A 26,390-nucleotide genomic window follows, 5' to 3' on the forward strand; every position below is an offset into this window, starting at 1 on the left:
CGCCGCCTGTTGTCTTCCACCATCTCAATAGGACGGTGGGAGGATGGCAGGAATCATTCTGTGGTACTTCAGAAACCACCTATTGGGTTCCCAGAAGAGATTAAATGAGCCAACAGCAACTTTGTTAATCTCCTCAATATAAGTCGCTATGGAGATCCTAGTATTTAATAGCGACGCAATTTGTATAACTCATTCGGAATGGGAGAGTGCTACAGTCACAAAAAACAGACAGCGGTGCATCGCATACATGCCACTGGTGCCCCAGGTGAGCTGCCATGTGGCGCCCACACCCTGCTAGTCTCTTGCGGAGAAGAGAGCATGAGGCCTCCAGATATCAATCGCGCCGCCTGTTGTCTTCCACCATCTCAATGGGACGGTGGGAGGATGGCAGGAATCATTCTGTGGTACTTCAGAAACCACCTATTGGGTTCCCAGAAGAGATTAAATGAGCCAACAGCAACTTTGTTAATCTCCTCAATATAAGTCGCTATGGAGATCCTAGTATTTAATAGCGACGCAATTTGTATAACTCATTCGGAATGGGAGAGTGCTACAGTCACAAAAAACAGACAGCGGTGCATCGCATACATGCCACTGGTGCCCCAGGTGAGCTGCCATGTGGCGCCCACACCCTGCTAGTCTCTTGCGGAGAAGAGAGCATGAGGCCTCCAGATAACAATCGCTCCGCCTGTTGTCTTCCACCATCTCAATGGGACGGTGGGAGGATGGCAGGAATCATTCTGTGGTACTTCAGAAACCACCTATTGGGTTCCCAGAAGAGATTAAATGAGCCAACAGCAACTTTGTTAATCTCCTCAATATAAGTCGCTATGGAGATCCTAGTATTTAATAGCGACGCAATTTGTATAACTCATTCGGAATGGGAGAGTGCTACAGTCACAAAAAACAGACAGCGGTGCATCGCATACATGCCACTGGTGCTCCAGGTGAGCTGCCATGTGGCGCCCACACCCTGCTAGTCTCTTGCGGAGAAGAGAGCATGAGGCCTCCAGATATCAATCGCGCCGCCTGTTGTCTTCCACCATCTCAATGGGACGGTGGGAGGATGGCAGGAATCATTCTGTGGTACTTCAGAAACCACCTATTGGGTTCCCAGAAGAGATTAAATGAGCCAACAGCAACTTTGTTAATCTCCTCAATATAAGTCGCTATGAAGATCCTAGTATTTAATAGCGACGCAATTTGTATAACTCATTCGGAATGGGAGAGTGCTACAGTCACAAAAAACAGACAGCGGTGCATCGCATACATGCCACTGGTGCCCCAGGTGAGCTGCCATGTGGCGCCCACACCCTGCTAGTCTCTTGCGGAGAAGAGAGCATGAGGCCTCCAGATATCAATCGCGCCGCCTGTTGTCTTCCACCATCTCAATGGGACGGTGGGAGGATGGCAGGAATCATTCTGTGGTACTTCAGAAAATACCTATTGGGTTCCCAGAAGAGATTAAATGAGCCAACAGCAACTTTGTTAATCTCCTCAATATAAGTCGCTATGGAGATCCTAGTATTTAATAGCGACGCAATTTGTATAACTCATTCGGAATGGGAGAGTGCTACAGTCACAAAAAACAGACAGCGGTGCATCGCATACATGCCACTGGTGCCCCAGGTGAGCTGCCATGTGGCGCCCACACCCTGCTAGTCTCTTGCGGAGAAGAGAGCATGAGGCCTCCAGATATCAATCGCGCCGCCTGTTGTCTTCCACCATCTCAATGGGACGGTGGGAGGATGGCAGGAATCATTCTGTGGTACTTCAGAAACCACCTATTGGGTTCCCAGAAGAGATTAAATGAGCCAACAGCAACTTTGTTAATCTCCTCAATATAGGTCGCTATGGAGATCCTAGTATTTAATAGCGACGCAATTTGTATAACTCATTCGGAATGGGAGAGTGCTACAGTCACAAAAAACAGACAGCGGTGCATCGCATACATGCCACTGGTGCCCCAGGAGAGCTGCCATGTGGCGCCCACACCCTGCTAGTCTCTTGCGGAGAAGAGAGCATGTGGCCTCCAGATATCAATCGCGCCGCCTGTTGTCTTCCACCATCTCAATGGGACGGTGGGAGGATGGCAGGAATCATTCTGTGGTACTTCAGAAACCACCTATTGGGTTCCCAGAAGAGATTAAATGAGCCAACAGCAACTTTGTTAATCGCCTCAATATAAGTCGCTATGGAGATCCTAGTATTTAATAGCGACGCAATTTGTATAACTCATTCGGAATGGGAGAGTGCTACAGTCACAAAAAACAGACAGCGGTGCATCGCATACATGCCACTGGTGCCCCAGGTGAGCTGCCATGTGGCGCCCACACCCTGCTAGTCTCTTGCGGAGAAGAGAGCATGAGGCCTCCAGATATCAATCGCGCCGCCTGTTGTCTTCCACCATCTCAATGGGACGGTGGGAGGATGGCAGGAATCATTCTGTGGTACTTCAGAAACCACCTATTGGGTTCCCAGAAGAGATTAAATGAGCCAACAGCAACTTTGTTAATCTCCTCAATATAAGTCGCTATGGAGATCCTAGTATTTAATAGCGACGCAATTTGTATAACTCATTCGGAATGGGAGAGTGCTACAGTCACAAAAAACAGACAGCGGTGCATCGCATACATGCCACTGGTGCCCCAGGTGAGCTGCCATGTGGCGCCCACACCCTGCTAGTCTCTTGCGGAGAAGAGAGCTTGAGGCCTCCAGATATCAATCGCGCCGCCTGTTGTCTTCCACCATCTCAATGGGACGGTGGGAGGATGGCAGGAATCATTCTGTGGTACTTCAGAAACCACCTATTGGGTACCCAGAGGAGATTAAATGAGCCAACAGCAACTTTGTTAATCTCCTCAATATAAGTCGCTATGGAGATCCTAGTATTTAATAGCGACGCAATTTGTTTAACTCATTCGGAATGGGAGAGTGCTACAGTCACAAAAAACAGACAGCGGTGCATCGCATACATGCCACTGGTGCCCCAGGAGAGCTGCCATGTGGCGCCCACACCCTGCTAGTCTCTTGCGGAGAAGAGAGCTTGAGGCCTCCAGATATCAATCGCGCCGCCTGTTGTCTTCCACCATCTCAATAGGACGGTGGGAGGATGGCAGGAATCATTCTGTGGTACTTCAGAAACCACCTATTGGGTTCCCAGAAGAGATTAAATGAGCCAACAGCAACTTTGTTAATCTCCTCAATATAAGTCGCTATGGAGATCCTAGTATTTAATAGCGACGCAATTTGTATAACTCATTCGGAATGGGAGAGTGCTACAGTCACAAAAAACAGACAGCGGTGCATCGCATACATGCCACTGGTGCCCCAGGTGAGCTGCCATGTGGCGCCCACACCCTGCTAGTCTCTTGCGGAGAAGAGAGCATGAGGCCTCCAGATAACAATCGCGCCGCCTGTTGTCTTCCACCATCTCAATGGGACGGTGGGAGGATGGCAGGAATCATTATGTGGTACTTCAGAAACCACCTATTGGGTTCCCAGAAGAGATTAAATGAGCCAACAGCAACTTTGTTAATCTCCTCAATATAAGTCGCTATGGAGATCCTAGTATTTAATAGCGACGCAATTTGTATAACTCATTCGGAATGGGAGAGTGCTACAGTCACAAAAAACAGACAGCGGTGCATCGCATACATGCCACTGGTGCTCCAGGTGAGCTGCCATGTGGCGCCCACACCCTGCTAGTCTCTTGCGGAGAAGAGAGCATGAGGCCTCCAGATATCAATCGCGCCGCCTGTTGTCTTCCACCATCTCAATGGGACGGTGGGAGGATGGCAGGAATCATTCTGTGGTACTTCAGAAACCACCTATTGGGTTCCCAGAAGAGATTAAATGAGCCAACAGCAACTTTGTTAATCTCCTCAATATAAGTCGCTATGGAGATCCTAGTATTTAATAGCGACGCAATTTGTATAACTCATTCGGAATGGGAGAGTGCTACAGTCACAAAAAACAGACAGCGGTGCATCGCATACATGCCACTGGTGCCCCAGGTGAGCTGCCATGTGGCGCCCACACCCTGCTAGTCTCTTGCGGAGAAGAGAGCATGAGGCCTCCAGATATCAATCGCGCCGCCTGTTGTCTTCCACCATCTCAATGGGACGGTGGGAGGATGGCAGGAATCATTCTGTGGTACTTCAGAAAATACCTATTGGGTTCCCAGAAGAGATTAAATGAGCCAACAGCAACTTTGTTAATCTCCTCAATATAAGTCGCTATGGAGATCCTAGTATTTAATAGCGACGCAATTTGTATAACTCATTCGGAATGGGAGAGTGCTACAGTCACAAAAAACAGACAGCGGTGCATCGCATACATGCCACTGGTGCCCCAGGTGAGCTGCCATGTGGCGCCCACACCCTGCTAGTCTCTTGCGGAGAAGAGAGCATGAGGCCTCCAGATATCAATCGCGCCGCCTGTTGTCTTCCACCATCTCAATGGGACGGTGGGAGGATGGCAGGAATCATTCTGTGGTACTTCAGAAACCACCTATTGGGTTCCCAGAAGAGATTAAATGAGCCAACAGCAACTTTGTTAATCTCCTCAATATAAGTCGCTATGGAGATCCTAGTATTTAATAGCGATGCAATTTGTATAACTCATTCGGAATGGTAGAGTGCTACAGTCACAAAAAACAGACAGCGGTGCATCGCATACATGCCACTGGTGCCCCAGGAGAGCTGCCATGTGGCGCCCACACCCTGCTAGTCTCTTGCGGAGAAGAGAGCATGTGGCCTCCAGATATCAATCGCGCCACCTGTTGTCTTCCACCATCTCAATGGGACGGTGGGAGGATGGCAGGAATCATTCTGTGGTACTTCAGAAACCACCTATTGGGTTCCCAGAAGAGATTAAATGAGCCAACAGCAACTTTGTTAATCGCCTCAATATAAGTCGCTATGGAGATCCTAGTATTTAATAGCGACGCAATTTGTATAACTCATTCGGAATGGGAGAGTGCTACAGTCACAAAAAACAGACAGCGGTGCATCGCATACATGCCACTGGTGCCCCAGGTGAGCTGCCATGTGGCGCCCACACCCTGCTAGTCTCTTGCGGAGAAGAGAGCATGAGGCCTCCAGATATCAATCGCGCCGCCTGTTGTCTTCCACCATCTCAATGGGACGGTGGGAGGATGGCAGGAATCATTCTGTGGTACTTCAGAAACCACCTATTGGGTTCCCAGAAGAGATTAAATGAGCCAACAGCAACTTTGTTAATCTCCTCAATATAAGTCGCTATGGAGATCCTAGTCTTTAATAGCGACGCAATTTGTATAACTCATTCGGAATGGGAGAGTGCTACAGTCACAAAAAACAGACAGCGGTGCATCGCATACATGCCACTGGTGCCCCAGGTGAGCTGCCATGTGGCGCCCACACCCTGCTAGTCTCTTGCGGAGAAGAGAGCATGAGGCCTCCAGATATCAATCGCGCCGCCTGTTGTCTTCCACCATCTCAATGGGACGGTGGGAGGATGGCAGGAATCATTCTGTGGTTCTTCAGAAACCACCTATTGGGTTCCCAGAAGAGATTAAATGAGCCAACAGCAACTTTGTTAATCTCCTCAATATAAGTCGCTATGGAGATCCTAGTATTTAATAGCGACGCAATTTGTATAACTCATTCGGAATGGGAGAGTGCTACAGTCACAAAAAACAGACAGCGGTGCATCGCATACATGCCACTGGTGCCCCAGGTGAGCTGCCATGTGGCGCCCACACCCTGCTAGTCTCTTGCGGAGAAGAGAGCATGAGGCCTCCAGATATCAATCGCGCCGCCTGTTGTCTTCCACCATCTCAATGGGACGGTGGGAGGATGGCAGGAATCATTCTGTGGTACTTCAGAAACCACCTATTGGGTTCCCAGAAGAGATTAAATGAGCCAACAGCAACTTTGTTAATCTCCTCAATATAAGTTGCTATGGAGATCCTAGTATTTAATAGCGACGCAATTTGTATAACTCATTCGGAATGGGAGAGTGCTACAGTCACAAAAAACAGACAGCGGTGCATCGCATACATGCCACTGGTGCCCCAGGTGAGCTGCCGTGTGGCGCCCACACCCTGCTAGTCTCTTGCGGAGAAGAGAGCATGAGGCCTCCAGATATCAATCGCGCCGCCTGTTGTCTTCCACCATCTCAATGGGACGGTGGGAGGATGGCAGGAATCATTCTGTGGTACTTCAGAAACCACCTATTGGGTTCCCAGAAGAGATTAAATGAGCCAACAGCAACTTTGTTAATCTCCTCAATATAAGTCGCTATGGAGATCCTAGTCTTTAATAGCGACGTAATTTGTATAACTCATTCGGAATGGGAGAGTGCTACAGTCACAAAAAACAGACAGCAGTGCATCGCATACATGCCACTGGTGCCCCAGGTGAGCTGCCATGTGGCGCCCACACCCTGCTAGTCTCTTGCGGAGAAGAGAGCATGAGGCCTCCAGATATCAATCGCGCCGCCTGTTGTCTTCCACCATCTCAATGGGACGGTGGGAGGATGGCAGGAATCATTCTGTGGTACTTCAGAAACCACCTATTGGGTTCCCAGAAGAGATTAAATGAGCCAACAGCAACTTTGATAATCTCCTCAATATAAGTCGCTATGGAGATCCTAGTATTTAATAGCGACGCAATTTGTATAACTCATTCGGAATGGGAGAGTGCTACAGTCACAAAAAACAGACAGCGGTGCATCGCATACATGCCACTGGTGCCCCAGGTGAGCTGCCCTGTGGCGCCCACAGCCTGCTAGTCTCTTGCGGAGAAGAGAGCATGAGGCCTCCAGATATCAATCGCGCCGCCTGTTGTCTTCCACCATCTCAATGGGACGGTGGGAGGATGGCAGGAATCATTCTGTGGTACTTCAGAAACCACCTATTGGGTTCCCAGAAGAGATTAAATGAGCCAACAGCAACTTTGTTAATCTCCTCAATATAAGTCGCTATGGAGATCCTAGTATTTAATAGCGACGCAATTTGTATAACTCATTCGGAATGGGAGAGTGCTACAGTCACAAAAAACAGACGGTGGTGCATCGCATACATGCCACTGGTGCCCCAGGTGAGCTGCCATGTGGCGCCCACACCCTGCTAGTCTCTTGCGGAGAAGAGAGCATGAGGCCTCCAGATATCAATCGCGCCGCCTGTTGTCTTCCACCATCTCAATGGGACGGTGGGAGGATGGCAGGAATCATTCTGTGGTACTTCAGAAACCACCTAATGGGTACCCAGAAGAGATTAAATTAGCCAACAGCAACTTTGTTAATCTCCTCAATATAAGTCGCTATGGAGATCCTAGTATCTAATAGCGACGCAATTTGTATAACTCATTCGGAATGGGAGAGTGCTACAGTCACAAAAAACAGACAGCGGTGCATCGCATACATGCCACTGGTGCCCCAGGAGAGCTGCCATGTGGCGCCCACACCCTGCTAGTCTCTTGCGGAGAAGAGAGCATGAGGCCTCCAGATATCAATCGCGCCGCCTGTTGTCTTCCACCATCTCAATGGGACGGTGGGAGGATGGCAGGAATCATTCTGTGGTACTTCAGAAACCACCTATTGGGTTCCCAGAAGAGATTAAATGAGCCAACAGCAACTTTGTTAATCTCCTCAATATATGTCGCTATGGAGATCCTAGTATTTAATAGCGACGCAATTTGTATAACTCATTCGGAATGGGAGAGTGCTACAGTCACAAAAAACAGACAGCGGTGCATCGCATACATGCCACTGGTGCCCCAGGTGAGCTGCCATGTGGCGCCCACACCCTGCTAGTCTCTTGCGGAGAAGAGAGCATGAGGCCTCCAGATATCAATCGCGCCGCCTGTTGTCTTCCACCATCTCAATGGGACGGTGGGAGGATGGCAGGAATCATTCTGTGGTACTTCAGAAACCACCTATTGGGTTCCCAGAAGAGATTAAATGAGCCAACAGCAACTTTGTTAATCTCCTCAATATAAGTCGCTATGGAGATCCTAGTATTTAATAGCGACGCAATTTGTATAACTCATTCGGAATGGGAGAGTGCTACAGTCACAAAAAACAGACAGCGGTGCATCGCATACATGCCACTGGTGCCCCAGGTGAGCTGCCATGTGGCGCCCACACCCTGCTAGTCTCTTGCGGAAAAGAAAGCATGAGGCCTCCAGATATGAATCGCGCCGCCTGTTGTCTTCCACCATCTCAATGGGACGGTGGGAGGATGGCAGGAATCATTCTGTGGTACTTCAGAAACCACCTATTGGGTTCCCAGAAGAGATTAAATGAGCCAACAGCAACTTTGTTAATCTCCTCAATATAAGTCGCTATGGAGATCCTAGTATTTAATAGCGACGCAATTTGTATAACTCATTCGGAATGGGAGAGTGCTACAGTCACAAAAAACAGACAGCGGTGCATCGCATACATGCCACTGGTGCCCCAGGTGAGCTGCCATGTGGCGCCCACACCCTGCTAGTCTCTTGCGGAGAAGAGAGCATGAGGCCTCCAGATATCAATCGCGCCGCCTGTTGTCTTCCACCATCTCAATGGGACGGTGGGAGGATGGCAGGAATCATTCTGTGGTACTTCAGAAACCACCTATTGGGTTCCCAGAAGAGATTAAATGAGCCAACAGCAACTTTGTTAATCTCCTCAATATAAGTCGCTATGGAGATCCTAGTATTTAATAGCGACGCAATTTGTATAACTCATTCGGAATGGGAGAGTGCTACAGTCACAAAAAACAGACAGCGGTGCATCGCATACATGCCACTGGTGCCCCAGGTGAGCTGCCATGTGGCGCCCACACCCTGCTAGTCTCTTGCGGAGAAGAGAGCATGAGGCCTCCAGATATCAATCGCGCCGCCTGTTGTCTTCCACCATCTCAATGGGACGGTGGGAGGATGGCAGGAATCATTCTGTGGTACTTCAGAAACCACCTATTGGGATCCCAGAAGAGATTAAATGAGCCAACAGCAACTTTGTTAATCTCCTCAATATAAGTCGCTATGGAGATCCTAGTATTTAATAGCGACGCAATTTGTATAACTCATTCGGAATGGGAGAGTGCTACAGTCACAAAAAACAGACAGCGGTGCATCGCATACATGCCACTGGTGCCCCAGGTGAGCTGCCATGTGGCGCCCACACCCTGCTAGTCTCTTGCGGAGAAGAGAGCATGAGGCCTCCAGATATCAATCGCGCCGCCTGTTGTCTTCCACCATCTCAATGGGACGGTGGGAGGATGGCAGGAATCATTCTGTGGTACTTCAGAAACCACCTATTGGGTTCCCAGAAGAGATTAAATGAGCCAACAGCAACTTTGTTAATCTCCTCAATATAAGTCGCTATGGAGATCCTAGTATTTAATAGCGACGCAATTTGTATAACTCATTCGGAATGGGAGAGTGCTACAGTCACAAAAAACAGACAGCCGTGCATCGCATACATGCCACTGGTGCCCCAGGTGAGCTGCCATGTGGCGCCCACACCCTGCAAGTCTCTTGCGGAGAAGAGAGCATGAGGCCTCCAGATATCAATCGCGCCGCCTGTTGTCTTCCACCATCTCAATGGGACGGTGGGAGGATGGCAGGAATCATTCTGTGGTACTTCAGAAACCACCTATTGGGTTCCCAGAAGAGATTAAGTGAGCCAACAGCAACTTTGTTAATCTCCTCAATATAAGTCGCTATGGAGATCCTAGTATTTAATAGCGACGCAATTTGTATAACTCATTCGGAATGGGAGAGTGCTACAGTCACAAAAAACAGACAGCGGTGCATCGCATACATGCCACTGGTGCCCCAGGTGAGCTGCCTGTGGCGCCCACAGCCTGCTAGTCTCTTGCGGAGAAGAGAGCATGAGGCCTCCAGATATCAATCGCGCCGCCTGTTGTCTTCCACCATCTCAATGGGACGGTGGGAGGATGGCAGGAATCATTCTGTGGTACTTCAGAAACCACCTATTGGGTTCCCAGAAGAGATTAAATGAGCCAACAGCAACTTTGTTAATCTCCTCAATATAAGTCGCTATGGAGATCCTAGTATTTAATAGCGACGCAATTTGTATAACTCATTGGGAATGGGAGAGTGCTATAGTCACAAAAAACAGACAGCGGTGCATCGCATACATGCCACTGGTGCCCCAGGTGAGCTTCCCTGTGGCGCCCACAGCCTGCTAGTCTCTTGCGGAGAAGAGAGCATGAGGCCTCCAGATATCAATCGCGCCGCCTGTTGTCTTCCACCATCTCAATGGGACGGTGGGAGGATGGCAGGAATCATTCTGTGGTACTTCAGAAACCACCTATTGGGTTCCCAGAAGAGATTAAATGAGCCAACAGCAACTTTGTTAATCTCCTCAATATAAGTCGCTATGGAGATCCTAGTATTTAATAGCGACGCAATTTGTATAACTCATTCGGAATGGGAGAGTGCTACAGTCACAAAAAACAGACAGCGGTGCATCGCATACATGCCACTGGTGCCCCAGGTGAGCTGCCATGTGGCGCCCACACCCTGCTAGTCTCTTGCGGAGAAGAGAGCATGAGGCCTCCAGATATCAATCGCGCCGCCTGTTGTCTTCCACCATCTCAATGGGACGGTGGGAGGATGGCAGGAATCATTCTGTGGTACTTCAGAAACCACCTATTGGGTTCCCAGAAGAGATTAAATGAGCCAACAGCAACTTTGTTAATCTCCTCAATATAAGTCGCTATGGAGATCCTAGTATTTAATAGCGACGCAATTTGTATAACTCATTCGGAATGGGAGAGTGCTACAGTCACAAAAAACAGACAGCGGTGCATCGCATACATGCCACTGGTGCCCTAGGTGAGCTGCCATGTGGCGCCCACACCCTGCTAGTCTCTTGCGGAGAAGAGAGCATGAGGCCTCCAGATATCAATCGCGCCGCCTGTTGTCTTCCACTATCTCAATGGGACGGTGGGAGGATGGCAGGAATCATTCTGTGGTACTTCAGAAACCACCTATTGGGTTCCCAGAAGAGATTAAATGAGCCAACAGCAACTTTGTTAATCTCCTCAATATAAGTCGCTATGGAGATCCTAGTATTTAATAGCGACGCAATTTGTATAACTCATTCGGAATGGGAGAGTGCTACAGTCACAAAAAACAGACAGCGGTGCATCGCATACATGCCACTGGTGCCCCAGGTGAGCTGCCCTGTGGCGCCCCAGCCTGCTAGTCTCCTGCGCAGAATAGAGCATGAGGCCTCCAGATATCAATCGCGCCGCCTGTTGTCTTCCACCATCTCAATGGGACGGTGGGAGGATGGCAGGAATCATTCTGTGGTACTTCAGAAACCACCTATTGGGTTCCCAGAAGAGATTAAATGAGCCAACAGCAACTTTGTTAATCTCCTCAATATAAGTCGCTATGGAGATCCTAGTATTTAATAGCGACGCAATTTGTATAACTCATTCGGAATGGGAGAGTGCTACAGTCACAAAAAACAGACAGCGGTGCATCGCATACATGCACTGGTGCCCCAGGTGAGCTGCCATGTGGCGCCCACACCCTGCTAGTCTCTTGCGGAGAAGAGAGCATGAGGCCTCCAGATATCAATCGCGCCGCCTGTTGTCTTCCACCATCTCAATGGGACGGTGGGAGGATGGCAGGAATCATTCTGTGGTACTTCAGAAACCACCTATTGGGTTCCCAGAAGAGATTAAATGAGCCAACAGCAACTTTGTAAATCTCCTCAATATAAGTCGCTATGGAGATCCTAGTATTTAATAGCGACGCAATTTGTATAACTCATTCGGAATGGGAGAGTGCTACAGTCACAAAAAACAGACAGCGGTGCATCGCATACATGCCACTGGTGCCCCAGGTGAGCTGCCATGTGGCGCCCACACCCTGCTAGTCTCTTGCGGAGAAGAGAGCATGAGGCCTCCAGATATCAATCGCGCCGCCTGTTGTCTTCCACCATCTCAATGGGACGGTGGGAGGATGGCAGGAATCATTCTGTGGTACTTCAGAAACCACCTATTGGGTTCCCAGAAGAGATTAAATGAGCCAACAGCAACTTTGTTAATCTCCTCAATATAAGTCGCTATGGAGATCCTAGTCTTTACTAGCGACGTAATTTGTATAACTCATTCGGAATGGGAGAGTGCTACAGTCACAAAAAACAGACAGCAGTGCATCGCATACATGCCACTGGTGCCCCAGGTGAGCTGCCATGTGGCGCCCACACCCTGCTAGTCTCTTGCGGAGAAGAGAGCATGAGGCCTCCAGATATCAATCGCGCCGCCTGTTGTCTTCCACCATCTCAATGGGACGGTGGGAGGATGGCAGGAATCATTCTGTGGTACTTCAGAAACCACCTATTGGGTTCCCAGAAGAGATTAAATGAGCCAACAGCAACTTTGATAATCTCCTCAATATAAGTCGCTATGGAGATCCTAGTATTTAATAGCGACGCAATTTGTATAACTCATTCGGAATGGGAGAGTGCTACAGTCACAAAAAACAGACAGCGGTGCATCGCATACATGCCACTGGTGCCCCAGGTGAGCTGCCCTGTGGCGCCCACAGCCTGCTAGTCTCTTGCGGAGAAGAGAGCATGAGGCCTCCAGATATCAATCGCGCCGCCTGTTGTCTTCCACCATCTCAATGGGACGGTGGGAGGATGGCAGGAATCATTCTGTGGTACTTCAGAAACCACCTATTGGGTTCCCAGAAGAGATTAAATGAGCCAACAGCAACTTTGTTAATCTCCTCAATATAAGTCGCTATGGAGATCCTAGTATTTAATAGCGACGCAATTTGTATAACTCATTCGGAATGGGAGAGTGCTACAGTCACAAAAAACAGACGGTGGTGCATCGCATACATGCCACTGGTGCCCCAGGTGAGCTGCCATGTGGCGCCCACACCCTGCTAGTCTCTTGCGGAGAAGAGAGCATGAGGCCTCCAGATATCAATCGCGCCGCCTGTTGTCTTCCACCATCTCAATGGGACGGTGGGAGGATGGCAGGAATCATTCTGTGGTACTTCAGAAACCACCTAATGGGTACCCAGAAGAGATTAAATTAGCCAACAGCAACTTTGTTAATCTCCTCAATATAAGTCGCTATGGAGATCCTAGTATCTAATAGCGACGCAATTTGTATAACTCATTCGGAATGGGAGAGTGCTACAGTCACAAAAAACAGACAGCGGTGCATCGCATACATGCCACTGGTGCCCCAGGAGAGCTGCCATGTGGCGCCCACACCCTGCTAGTCTCTTGCGGAGAAGAGAGCATGAGGCCTCCAGATATCAATCGCGCCGCCTGTTGTCTTCCACCATCTCAATGGGACGGTGGGAGGATGGCAGGAATCATTCTGTGGTACTTCAGAAACCACCTATTGGGTTCCCAGAAGAGATTAAATGAGCCAACAGCAACTTTGTTAATCTCCTCAATATATGTCGCTATGGAGATCCTAGTATTTAATAGCGACGCAATTTGTATAACTCATTCGGAATGGGAGAGTGCTACAGTCACAAAAAACAGACAGCGGTGCATCGCATACATGCCACTGGTGCCCCAGGTGAGCTGCCATGTGGCGCCCACACCCTGCTAGTCTCTTGCGGAGAAGAGAGCATGAGGCCTCCAGATATCAATCGCGCCGCCTGTTGTCTTCCACCATCTCAATGGGACGGTGGGAGGATGGCAGGAATCATTCTGTGGTACTTCAGAAACCACCTATTGGGTTCCCAGAAGAGATTAAATGAGCCAACAGCAACTTTGTTAATCTCCTCAATATAAGTCGCTATGGAGATCCTAGTATTTAATAGCGACGCAATTTGTATAACTCATTCGGAATGGGAGAGTGCTACAGTCACAAAAAACAGACAGCGGTGCATCGCATACATGCCACTGGTGCCCCAGGTGAGCTGCCATGTGGCGCCCACACCCTGCTAGTCTCTTGCGGAAAAGAGAGCATGAGGCCTCCAGATATGAATCGCGCCGCCTGTTGTCTTCCACCATCTCAATGGGACGGTGGGAGGATGGCAGGAATCATTCTGTGGTACTTCAGAAACCACCTATTGGGTTCCCAGAAGAGATTAAATGAGCCAACAGCAACTTTGTTAATCTCCTCAATATAAGTCGCTATGGAGATCCTAGTATTTAATAGCGACGCAATTTGTATAACTCATTCGGAATGGGAGAGTGCTACAGTCACAAAAAACAGACAGCGGTGCATCGCATACATGCCACTGGTGCCCCAGGTGAGCTGCCATGTGGCGCCCACACCCTGCTAGTCTCTTGCGGAGAAGAGAGCATGAGGCCTCCAGATATCAATCGCGCCGCCTGTTGTCTTCCACCATCTCAATGGGACGGTGGGAGGATGGCAGGAATCATTCTGTGGTACTTCAGAAACCACCTATTGGGTTCCCAGAAGAGATTAAATGAGCCAACAGCAACTTTGTTAATCTCCTCAATATAAGTCGCTATGGAGATCCTAGTATTTAATAGCGACGCAATTTGTATAACTCATTCGGAATGGGAGAGTGCTACAGTCACAAAAAACAGACAGCGGTGCATCGCATACATGCCACTGGTGCCCCAGGTGAGCTGCCATGTGGCGCCCACACCCTGCTAGTCTCTTGCGGAGAAGAGAGCATGAGGCCTCCAGATATCAATCGCGCCGCCTGTTGTCTTCCACCATCTCAATGGGACGGTGGGAGGATGGCAGGAATCATTCTGTGGTACTTCAGAAACCACCTATTGGGATCCCAGAAGAGATTAAATGAGCCAACAGCAACTTTGTTAATCTCCTCAATATAAGTCGCTATGGAGATCCTAGTATTTAATAGCGACGCAATTTGTATAACTCATTCGGAATGGGAGAGTGCTACAGTCACAAAAAACAGACAGCGGTGCATCGCATACATGCCACTGGTGCCCCAGGTGAGCTGCCATGTGGCGCCCACACCCTGCTAGTCTCTTGCGGAGAAGAGAGCATGAGGCCTCCAGATATCAATCGCGCCGCCTGTTGTCTTCCACCATCTCAATGGGACGGTGGGAGGATGGCAGGAATCATTCTGTGGTACTTCAGAAACCACCTATTGGGTTCCCAGAAGAGATTAAATGAGCCAACAGCAACTTTGTTAATCTCCTCAATATAAGTCGCTATGGAGATCCTAGTATTTAATAGCGACGCAATTTGTATAACTCATTCGGAATGGGAGAGTGCTACAGTCACAAAAAACAGACAGCGGTGCATCGCATACATGCCACTGGTGCCCCAGGTGAGCTGCCATGTGGCGCCCACACCCTGCAAGTCTCTTGCGGAGAAGAGAGCATGAGGCCTCCAGATATCAATCGCGCCGCCTGTTGTCTTCCACCATCTCAATGGGACGGTGGGAGGATGGCAGGAATCATTCTGTGGTACTTCAGAAACCACCTATTGGGTTCCCAGAAGAGATTAAGTGAGCCAACAGCAACTTTGTTAATCTCCTCAATATAAGTCGCTATGGAGATCCTAGTATTTAATAGCGACGCAATTTGTATAACTCATTCGGAATGGGAGAGTGCTACAGTCACAAAAAACAGACAGCGGTGCATCGCATACATGCCACTGGTGCCCCAGGTGAGCTGCCCTGTGGCGCCCACAGCCTGCTAGTCTCTTGCGGAGAAGAGAGCATGAGGCCTCCAGATATCAATCGCGCCGCCTGTTGTCTTCCACCATCTCAATGGGACGGTGGGAGGATGGCAGGAATCATTCTGTGGTACTTCAGAAACCACCTATTGGGTTCCCAGAAGAGATTAAATGAGCCAACAGCAACTTTGTTAATCTCCTCAATATAAGTCGCTATGGAGATCCTAGTATTTAATAGCGACGCAATTTGTATAACTCATTGGGAATGGGAGAGTGCTATAGTCACAAAAAACAGACAGCGGTGCATCGCATACATGCCACTGGTGCCCCAGGTGAGCTTCCCTGTGGCGCCCACAGCCTGCTAGTCTCTTGCGGAGAAGAGAGCATGAGGCCTCCAGATATCAATCGCGCCGCCTGTTGTCTTCCACCATCTCAATGGGACGGTGGGAGGATGGCAGGAATCATTCTGTGGTACTTCAGAAACCACCTATTGGGTTCCCAGAAGAGATTAAATGAGCCAACAGCAACTTTGTTAATCTCCTCAATATAAGTCGCTATGGAGATCCTAGTATTTAATAGCGACGCAATTTGTATAACTCATTCGGAATGGGAGAGTGCTACAGTCACAAAAAACAGACAGCGGTGCATCGCATACATGCCACTGGTGCCCCAGGTGAGCTGCCATGTGGCGCCCACACCCTGCTAGTCTCTTGCGGAGAAGAGAGCATGAGGCCTCCAGATATCAATCGCGCCGCCTGTTGTCTTCCACCATCTCAATGGGACGGTGGGAGGATGGCAGGAATCATTCTGTGGTACTTCAGAAACCACCTATTGGGTTCCCAGAAGAGATTAAATGAGCCAACAGCAACTTTGTTAATCTCCTCAATATAAGTCGCTATGGAGATCCTAGTATTTAATAGCGACGCAATTTGTATAACTCATTCGGAATGGGAGAGTGCTACAGTCACAAAAAACAGACAGCGGTGCATCGCATACATGCCACTGGTGCCCTAGGTGAGCTGCCATGTGGCGCCCACACCCTGCTAGTCTCTTGCGGAGAAGAGAGCATGAGGCCTCCAGATATCAATCGCGCCGCCTGTTGTCTTCCACTATCTCAATGGGACGGTGGGAGGATGGCAGGAATCATTCTGTGGTACTTCAGAAACCACCTATTGGGTTCCCAGAAGAGATTAAATGAGCCAACAGCAACTTTGTTAATCTCCTCAATATAAGTCGCTATGGAGATCCTAGTATTTAATAGCGACGCAATTTGTATAACTCATTCGGAATGGGAGAGTGCTACAGTCACAAAAAACAGACAGCGGTGCATCGCATACATGCCACTGGTGCCCCAGGTGAGCTGCCCTGTGGCGCCCACAGCCTGCTAGTCTCCTGCGCAGAAGAGAGCATGAGGCCTCCAGATATCAATCGCGCCGCCTGTTGTCTTCCACCATCTCAATGGGACGGTGGGAGGATGGCAGGAATCATTCTGTGGTACTTCAGAAACCACCTATTGGGTTCCCAGAAGAGATTAAATGAGCCAACAGCAACTTTGTTAATCTCCTCAATATAAGTCGCTATGGAGATCCTAGTATTTAATAGCGACGCAATTTGTATAACTCATTCGGAATGGGAGAGTGCTACAGTCACAAAAAACAGACAGCGGTGCATCGCATACATGCCACTAGTGCCCCAGGTGAGCTGCCATGTGGCGCCCACACCCTGCTAGTCTCTTGCGGAGAAGAGAGCATGAGGCCTCCAGATATCAATCGCGCCGCCTGTTGTCTTCCACCATCTCAATGGGACGGTGGGAGGATGGCAGGAATCATTCTGTGGTACTTCAGAAACCACCTATTGGGTTCCCAGAAGAGATTAAATGAGCCAACAGCAACTTTGTTAATCTCCTCAATATAAGTCGCTATGGAGATCCTAGTATTTAATAGCGACGCAATTTGTATAACTCATTCGGAATGGGAGAGTGCTACAGTCACAAAAAACAGACAGCGGTGCATCGCATACATGCCACTGGTGCCCCAGGTGAGCTGCCCTGTGGCGCCCACAGCCTGCTAGTCTCTTGCGCAGAAGAGAGCATGAGGCCTCCAGATATCAATCGCGCCGCCTGTTGTCTTCCACCATCTCAATGGGACGGTGGGAGGATGGCAGTAATCATTCTGTGCTACTTCGGAAACCACCTATTGGGTTCCCAGAAGAGATTAATTGAGCCAACAGCAACTTTGTTAATTTCCTCAATATAAGTCGCTATGGAGATCCTAGTATTTAATAGCGACACAATTTGTATAACTCATTCGGAATGGGAGAGTGCTACAGTCACAAAAAACAGACAGCGGTGCATCGCATACATGCCACTGGTGCCCCAGGTGAGCTGCCATGTGGCGCCCACACCCTGCTAGTCTCTTGCGGAGAAGAGAGCATGAGGCCTCCAGATATCAATCGCGCCGCCTGTTGTCTTCCACCATCTCAATGGGACGGTGGGAGGATGGCAGGAATCATTCTGTGGTACTTCAGAAACCACCTATTGGGTTCCCAGAAGAGATTAAATGAGCCAACAGCAACTTTGTTAATCTCCTCAATATAAGTCGCTATGGAGATCCTAGTATTTAATAGCGACGCAATTTGTATAACTCATTCGGAATGGGAGAGTGCTACAGTCACAAAAAACAGACAGCGGTGCATCGATTACATGCCACTGGTGCCCCAGGTGAGCTGCCATGTGGCGCCCACAGCCTGCTAGTCTCTTGCGGAGAGGAGAGCATGAGGTCTCCAGATATCAATCGCGCCGCCTGTTGTCTTCCACCATCTCAATGGGACGGTGGGAGGATGGCAGGAATCATTCTGTGGTACTTCAGAAACCACCTATTGGGTTCCCAGAAGAGATTAAATGAGCCAACAGTAACTTTGTTAATCTCCTCAATATAAGTCGCTATGGAGATCCTAGTATTTAATAGCGACGCAATTTGTATAACTCATTCGGAATGGGAGAGTGCTACAGTCACAAAAAACAGACAGTGGTGCATCGCATACATGCCACTGGTGCCCCAGGTGAGCTGCCATGTGGCGCCCACAGCCTGCTAGTCTCTTGCGGAGAGGAGAGCATGAGGCCTCCAGATATCACTCGCGCCGCCTGTTGTCTTCCACCATCTCAATGGGACGGTGGGAGGATGGCAGGAATCATTCTGTGGTACTTCAGAAACCACCTAATGGGTTCCCAGAAGAGATTAAATGAGCCAACAGTAACTTTGTTAATCTCCTCAATATAAGTCGCTATGGAGATCCTAGTATTTAATAGCGACGCAATTTGTATAACTCATTGGGAATGGGAGAGTGCTACAGTCACAAAAAACAGACAGTGGTGCATCGCATACATGCCACTGGTGCCCCAGGTGAGCTGCCATGTGGCGCCCACAGCCTGCTAGTCTCTTGCGGAGAGGAGAGCATGAGGCCTCCAGATATCAATCGCGCCGCCTGTTGTCTTCCACCATCTCAATGGGACGGTGGGAGGATGGCAGGAATCATTCTGTGGTACTTCAGAAACCACCTATTGGGTTCCCAGAAGAGATTAAATGAGCCAACAGTAACTTTGTTAATCTCCTCAATATAAGTCGCTGTGGAGATCCTAGTATTTAATAGCGACGCAATTTGTATAACTCATTGGGAATGGGAGAGTGCTACAGTCACAAAAAACAGACAGTGGTGCATCGCATACATGCCACTGGTGCCCCAGGTGAGCTGCCCTGTGGCGCCCACAGCCTGCTAGTCTCTTGCGGAGAAGAGAGCATGAGGCCTCCAGATATCAATCGCGCCGCCTGTTGTCTTCCACCATCTCAACGGGACGGTGGGAGGATGGCAGGAATCATTCTGTGGTACTTCAGAAACCACCTATTGGGTTCCCAGAAGAGATTAAATGAGCCAACAGTAACTTTGTTAATCTCCTCAATATAAGTCGCTATGGAGATCCTAGTATTTAATAGCGACGCAATTTGTACAACTCATTGGGAATGGGAGAGTGCTACAGTCACAAAAAACAGACAGCGCTGCATCGCATACATGCCACTGGTGCCCCAGGTGAGCTGCCCTGTGGCGCCCACAGCCTGCTAGTCTCTTGCGGAGAGGAGAGCATGAGGCCTCCAGATATCAATCGCGCCGCCTGTTGTCTTCCACCATCTCAATGGGACGGTGGGAGGATGGCAGGAATCATTCTGTGGTACTTCAGAAACCACCTATTGGGTTCCCAGAAGAGATTAAATGAGCCAACAGTAACTTTGTTAATCTCCTCAAAATAAGTCGCTATGGAGATCCTAGTATTTAATAGCGACGCAATTTGTACAACTCATTGGGAATGGGAGAGTGCTACAGTCACAAAAAACAGACAGTGGTGCATCGCATACATGCCACTGGAGCCCCAGGTGAGCTGCCCTGTGGCGCCCACAGCCTGCTAGTCTCTTGCGGAGAAGAGAGCATGAGGCCTCCAGATATCAATCGCGCCGCCTGTTGTCTTCCACCATCTCAATGGGACGGTGGGAGGATGGCAGGAATCATTCTGTGGTACTTCAGAAACCACCTATTGGGTTCCCAGAAGAGATTAAATGAGCCAACAGTAACTTTGTTAATCTCCTCAATATAAGTCGCTATGGAGATCCTAGTATTTAATAGCGACGCAATTTGTACAACTCATTGGGAATGGGAGAGTGCTACAGTCACAAAAAACAGACAGTGGTGCATCGCATACATGCCACTGGTGCCCCAGGTGAGCTGCCCTGTGGCGCCCACACCCTGCTAGTCTCTTGCGGAGAAGAGAGCATGAGGCCTCCAGGTATCAATCGCGCCGCCTGTTGTCTTCCACCATCTCAATGGGACGGTGGGAGGATGGCAGGAATCATTCTGTGGTACTTCAGAAACCACCTATTGGGTTCCCAGAAGAGATTAAATGAGCCAATAGTAACTTTGTTAAACTCCTCAATATAAGTCGCTATGGAGATCCTAGTATTTAATAGCGACGCAATTTGTACAACTCATTGGGAATGGGAGAGTGCTACAGTCACAAAAAACAGACAGTGGTGAATCGCATACATGCCACTGGTGCCCCAGGTGAGCTGCCCTGTGGCGCCCACAGCCTGCTAGTCTCTTGCGGAAAGGAGAGCATGAGGCCTCCAGATATCAATCGCGCCGCCTGTTGTCTTCCACCATCTCAATGGGACGGTGGGAGGATGGCAGGAATCATTCTGTGGTACTTCAGAAACCACCTATTGGGTTCCCAGAAGAGATTAAATGAGCCAACAGTAACTTTGTTAATCTCCTCAATATAAGTCGCTATGGAGATCCTAGTATTTAATAGCGACGCAATTTGTACAACTCATTGGGAATGGGAGAGTGCTACAGTCACAAAAAACAGACAGTGGTGCATCGCATACATGCCACTGGTGCCCCAGGTGAGCTGCCCTGTGGCGCCCACAGCCTGCCAGTCTCTTGCGGAGAAGAGAGCATGAGGCCTCCAGATATCAATCGCGCCGCCTGTTGTCTTCCACCATCTCAATGGGACGGTGGGAGGATGGCAGGAATCATTCTGTGGTACTTCAGAAACCACCTCTTGGGTTCCCAGAAGAGATTAAATGAGCCAACAGTAACTTTGTTAATCTCCTCAATATAAGTCGCTATGGAGATCCTAGTATTTAATAGCGACGCCATTTGTACAACTCATCGGGAATGGGAGAGTGCTACAGTCACAAAAAACAGACGGTGGTGCATCGCACACATGCCACTGGTGCCCCAGGTGAGCTGCCATGTGGCGCCCACACCCTGCTAGTCTCTTGCGGAGAAGAGAGCATGAGGCCTCCAGATATCAATCGCGCCGCCTGTTGTCTTCCACCATCTCAATGGGATGGTATGAGGATGGCAGGAATCATTCTGTGGTACTTCAGAGACCACCTATTGGGTTCCCAGAAGAGATTAAATGAGCCAACAGTAACTTTGTTAATCTCCTCAATATAAGTCGCTATGGAGGTCCTAGTATTTAATAGCGACGCAATTTGTACAACTCATTGGGAATGGGAGAGTGCTACAGTCACAAAAAACAGACAGCGGTGCATCGCATACATGCCACTGGTGCCCCAGGTGAGCTGCCATTTGGCGCCCACAGCCTGCTAGTCTCTTGCGGAGAAGAGAGCATGAGGCCTCCAGATATCAATCGCGCCGCCTGTTGTCTTCCATCATCTCAATGGGACGGTGGGAGGATGGCAGGAATCATTCTGTGGTACTTTAGAAACCGCCTATTAGGTTCCCAGAAGAGATTAAATGAGCCAACAGTAACTTTGTTAATCTCCTCAATACAAGTCGCTATGGAGATCCTAGTATTTAATGGCGACGCAATTTGTACAACTCATTGGGAATGGGAGAGTGCTACAGTCACAAAAAACAGACAGCGGTGCATCGCATACATGCCACTGGTGCCCCAGGTGAGCTGCCCTGTGGCGCCCACAGCCTGCTAGTCTCTTGCGGAGAAGAGAGCATGAGGCCTCCAGATATCAATCGCGCCGCCTGTTGTCTTCCACCATCTCAATGGGACGGTTGGAGGATGGCAGGAATCATTCTGTGGTACTTCAGAAACCACCTATTGGGTTCCCAGAAGAGATTAAATGAGCCAACAGTAACTTTGTTAATCTCCTCAATATAAGTCGCTATGGAGATCCTAGTATTTAATAGCGACGCAATTTGTACAACTCATTGGGAATGGGAGAGTGCTACAGTCACAAAAAACAGACAGCGGTGCATCGCATACATGCCACTGGTGCCCCAGGTGAGCTGCCCTGTGGCGCCCACAGCCTGCTAGTCTCTTGCGGAGAAGAGAGCATGAGGCCTCCAGATATCAATCGCGCCGCCTGTTGTCTTCCACCATCTCAATGGGACGGTGGGAGGATGGCAGGAATCATTCTGTGGTACTTCAGAAACCACCTATTGGGTTCCCAGAAGAGATTAAATGAGCCAACAGTAACTTTGTTAATCTCCTCAATATAAGTCGCTATGGAGATCCTAGTATTTAATAGCGACGCAATTTGTATAATTCATTGGGAATGGGAGAGTGCTACAGACACAAAAAACAGACAGTGGTGCATCGCATACATGCCACTGGTGCCCCAGGTGAGCTGCCCTGTGGCGCTCACAGCCTGCCAGTCTCTTGCGGAGAAGAGAGCATGAGGCCTCCAGATATCAATCGCGCCGCCTGTTGTCTTCCACCATCTCAATGGGACGGTGGGAGGATGGCAGGAATCATTCTGTGGTACTTCAGAAACCACCTATTGGGTTCCCAGAAGAGATTAAATGAGCCAACAGTAACTTTGTTAATCTCCTCAATATAAGTCGCTATGGAGATCCTAGTATTTAATAGCGACGCAATTTGTACAACTCATTGGGAATGGGAGAGTGATACAGTCACAAAAAACAGACAGTGGTGCATCGCATACATGCAACTGGTGCCCCAGGTGAGCTGCCCTGTGGCGCCCACAGCCTGCTAGTCTCTTGCGGAGAAGAGAGCATGAGTCCTCCAGATATCAATCGCGCCGCCTGTTGTCTTCCACCATCTCAATGGGACGGTGGGAGGATGGCAGGAATCATTCTGTGGTACTTCAGAAACCACCTATTGGGCTCCCAGATGAGATTAAATGAGCCAACAGTAACTTTGTTAATCTCCTCAATATAAGTCGCTATGGAGATCCTAGTATTTAATAGCGACGCAATTTGTACAACTCATTCGGAATGGGAGAGTGCTACAGTCACAAAAAACAGACAGCTGTGCATCGCATACATGCCACTGGTGCCCCAGGTGAGCTGCCATGTGGCGCCCACACCCTGCTAGTCTCTTGCGGAGAAGAGAGCATGAGGCCTCCAGATATCAATCGCGCCGCCTGTTGTCTTCCACCATCTCAATGGGACGGTGGGAGGATGGCAGGAATCATTCTGTGGTACTTCAGAAACCACCTATTGGGTTCCCAGAAGAGATTAAATGAGCCAACAGTAACTTTGTTAATCTCCTCAATATAAGTCGCTATGGAGATCCTAGTATTTAATAGCGACGCCATTTGTACAACTCATCGGGAATGGAAGAGTGCAACAGTCACAAAAAACAGACGGTGGTGCATCGCATACATGCCACTGGTGCCCCAGGTGAGCTGCCATGTGGCGCCCACGCCCTGCTAGTCTCTTGCGGAGAAGAGAGCATGAGGCCTCCAGATATCAATCGCGCCGCCTGTTGTCTTCCACCATCTCAATGGGATGGTGGGAGGATGTCAGGAATCATTCTGTGGTACTTCAGAAACCACCTATTGGGTTCCCAGAAGAGATTAAATGAGCCAACAGTAACTTTGTTAATCTCCTCAATACAAGTCGCTATGGAGATCCTAGTATTTAATAGCGACGCAATTTGTACAACTCATTGGGAATGGGAGAGTGCTACAGTCACAACTAACAGACAGCGGTGCATCGCATACATGCCACTGGTGCCCCAGGTGAGCTGCCCTGTGGCGCCCACAGCCTGCTAGTCTCTTGCGGAGAAGAGAGCATGAGGCCTCCAGATATCAATCGCGCCGCCTGTTGTCTTCCACCATCTCAATGGGACGGTGGGAGGATGGCAGGAATCATTCTGTGGTACTTCAGAAACCACCTATTGGGTTCCCAGAAGAGATTAAATGAGCCAACAGTAACTTTTATATCTCCTCAATATAAGTCGCTATGGAGATCCTAGTATTTAATAGCGACGCAATTTGTACAACTCATTGGGAATGGGAGAGTGCTACAGTCACAAAAAACAGACAGCGGTGCATCGCATACATGCCACTGGTGCCCCAGGTGAGCTGCCATGTGGCGCCCACAGCCTGCTAGTCTCTTGCGGAGAAGAGAGCATGAGGCCTCCAGATATCAATCGCGAAGCCTGGTGTATTCCACCATCTCAATGGGACGGTGGGAGGATGGCAGGAATCATTCTGTGGTACTTCAGAAACCACCTATTGGGTTCCCAGAAGAGATTAAATGAGCCAACAGTAACTTTGTTTTATCTCCTCAATATAAGTCGCTATGGAGATCCTAGTATTTAATAGCGACGCAATTTGTACAACTCATTGGGAATGGGAGAGTGCTACAGTCACAAAAAACAGACAGCGGTGCATCGCATACATGCCACTGGTGCCCCAGGTGAGCTGCCATGTGGCGCCCACAGCCTGCTAGTCTCTTGCGGAGAAGAGAGCATGAGGCCTCCAGATATCAATCGCGCCGCCTGTTGTCTTCCACCATCTCAATGGGACGGTGGGAGGATGGCAGGAATCATTCTGTGGTACTTCAGAAACCACCTATTGGGTTCCCAGAAGAGATTAAATGAGCCAACAGTAACTTTGTTAATCTCCTCAATATAAGTCGCTATGGAGATCCTAGTATTTAATAGCGACGCAATTTGTACAACTCATTGGGAATGGGAGAGTGCTACAGTCACAAAAAACAGACGGTGGTGCATCGCATACATGCCACTGGTGCCCCAGGTGAGCTGCCATGTGGCGCCCACACCCTGCTAGTATCTTGCAGAGAAGAGAGCATGAGGCCTCCAGATATCAATCGCGCCGCCTGTTGTCTTCCACCATCTCAATGGGACGGTGGGAGGATGGCAGGAATCATTCTGTGGTACTTCAGAAACCACCTATTGGGTTCCCAGAAGAGATTAAATGAGCCAACAGTAACTTTGTTAATCTCCTCAATATAAGTCGCTATGGAGATCCTAGTATTTAATAGCGACGCAATTTGTACAACTCATTGGGAATGGGAGAGTGCTACAGTCACAAAAAACAGACAGCGGTGCATCGCATACATGCCACTGGTGCCCCAGGTGAGCTTCCATGTGGCGCCCACAGCCTGCTAGTCTCTTGCGGAAAGGAGAGCATGAGGCCTCCAGATATCAATCGCGCCGCCTGTTGTCTTCCACCATCTCAATGGGACGGTGGGAGGATGGCAGGAATCATTCTGTGGTACTTCAGAAACCACCTATTGGGTTCCCAGAAGAGATTAAATGAGGCAACAGTAACTTTGTTAATCTCCTCAATATAAGTCGCTATGGAGATCCTAGTATTTAATAGCGACGCAATTTGTACAACTCATTGGGAATGGGAGAGTGCTACAGTCACAAAAAACAGACAGCGGTGCATCGCATACATGCCACTGGTGCCCCAGGTGAGCTGCCCTGTGGCGCCCACAGCCTGCTAGTCTCTTGCGGAGAAGAGAGCATGAGGCCTCCAGATATCAATCGCGCCGCCTGTTGTCTTCCACCATCTCAATGGGATGGTGGGAGGATGGCAGGAATCATTCTGTGGTACTTCAGAAACCACCTATTGGGTTCCCAGAAGAGATTAAATGAGCCAACAGTAACTTTGTTAATCTCCTCAATATAAGTCGCTATGGAGATCCTAGCATTTAATAGCGACGCAATTTGTACAACTCATTGGGAATGGGAGAGTGCTACAGTCACAAAAAACAGACGGTGGTGCATCGCATACATGCCACTGGTGCCCCAGGTGAGCTGCCATGTGGCGCCCACACCCTGCTAGTCTCTTGCGGGGAAGAGAGCATGAGGCCTCCAGATATCAATCGCGCCGCCTGTTGTCTTCCACCATCTCAATGGGATGGTGGGAGGATGGCAGGAATCATTCTGTGGTACTTCAGGAACCACCTATTGGGTTCCCAGAAGAGATTAAATGAGCCAACAGTAACTTTGTTAATCTGCTCA

The sequence above is a fragment of the Schistocerca serialis genome, chromosome 1, assembly GCF_023864345.2.
Source record: "Schistocerca serialis cubense isolate TAMUIC-IGC-003099 chromosome 1, iqSchSeri2.2, whole genome shotgun sequence".
In the NCBI taxonomy this organism is placed as follows: Eukaryota; Metazoa; Arthropoda; class Insecta; order Orthoptera; family Acrididae; genus Schistocerca; species Schistocerca serialis.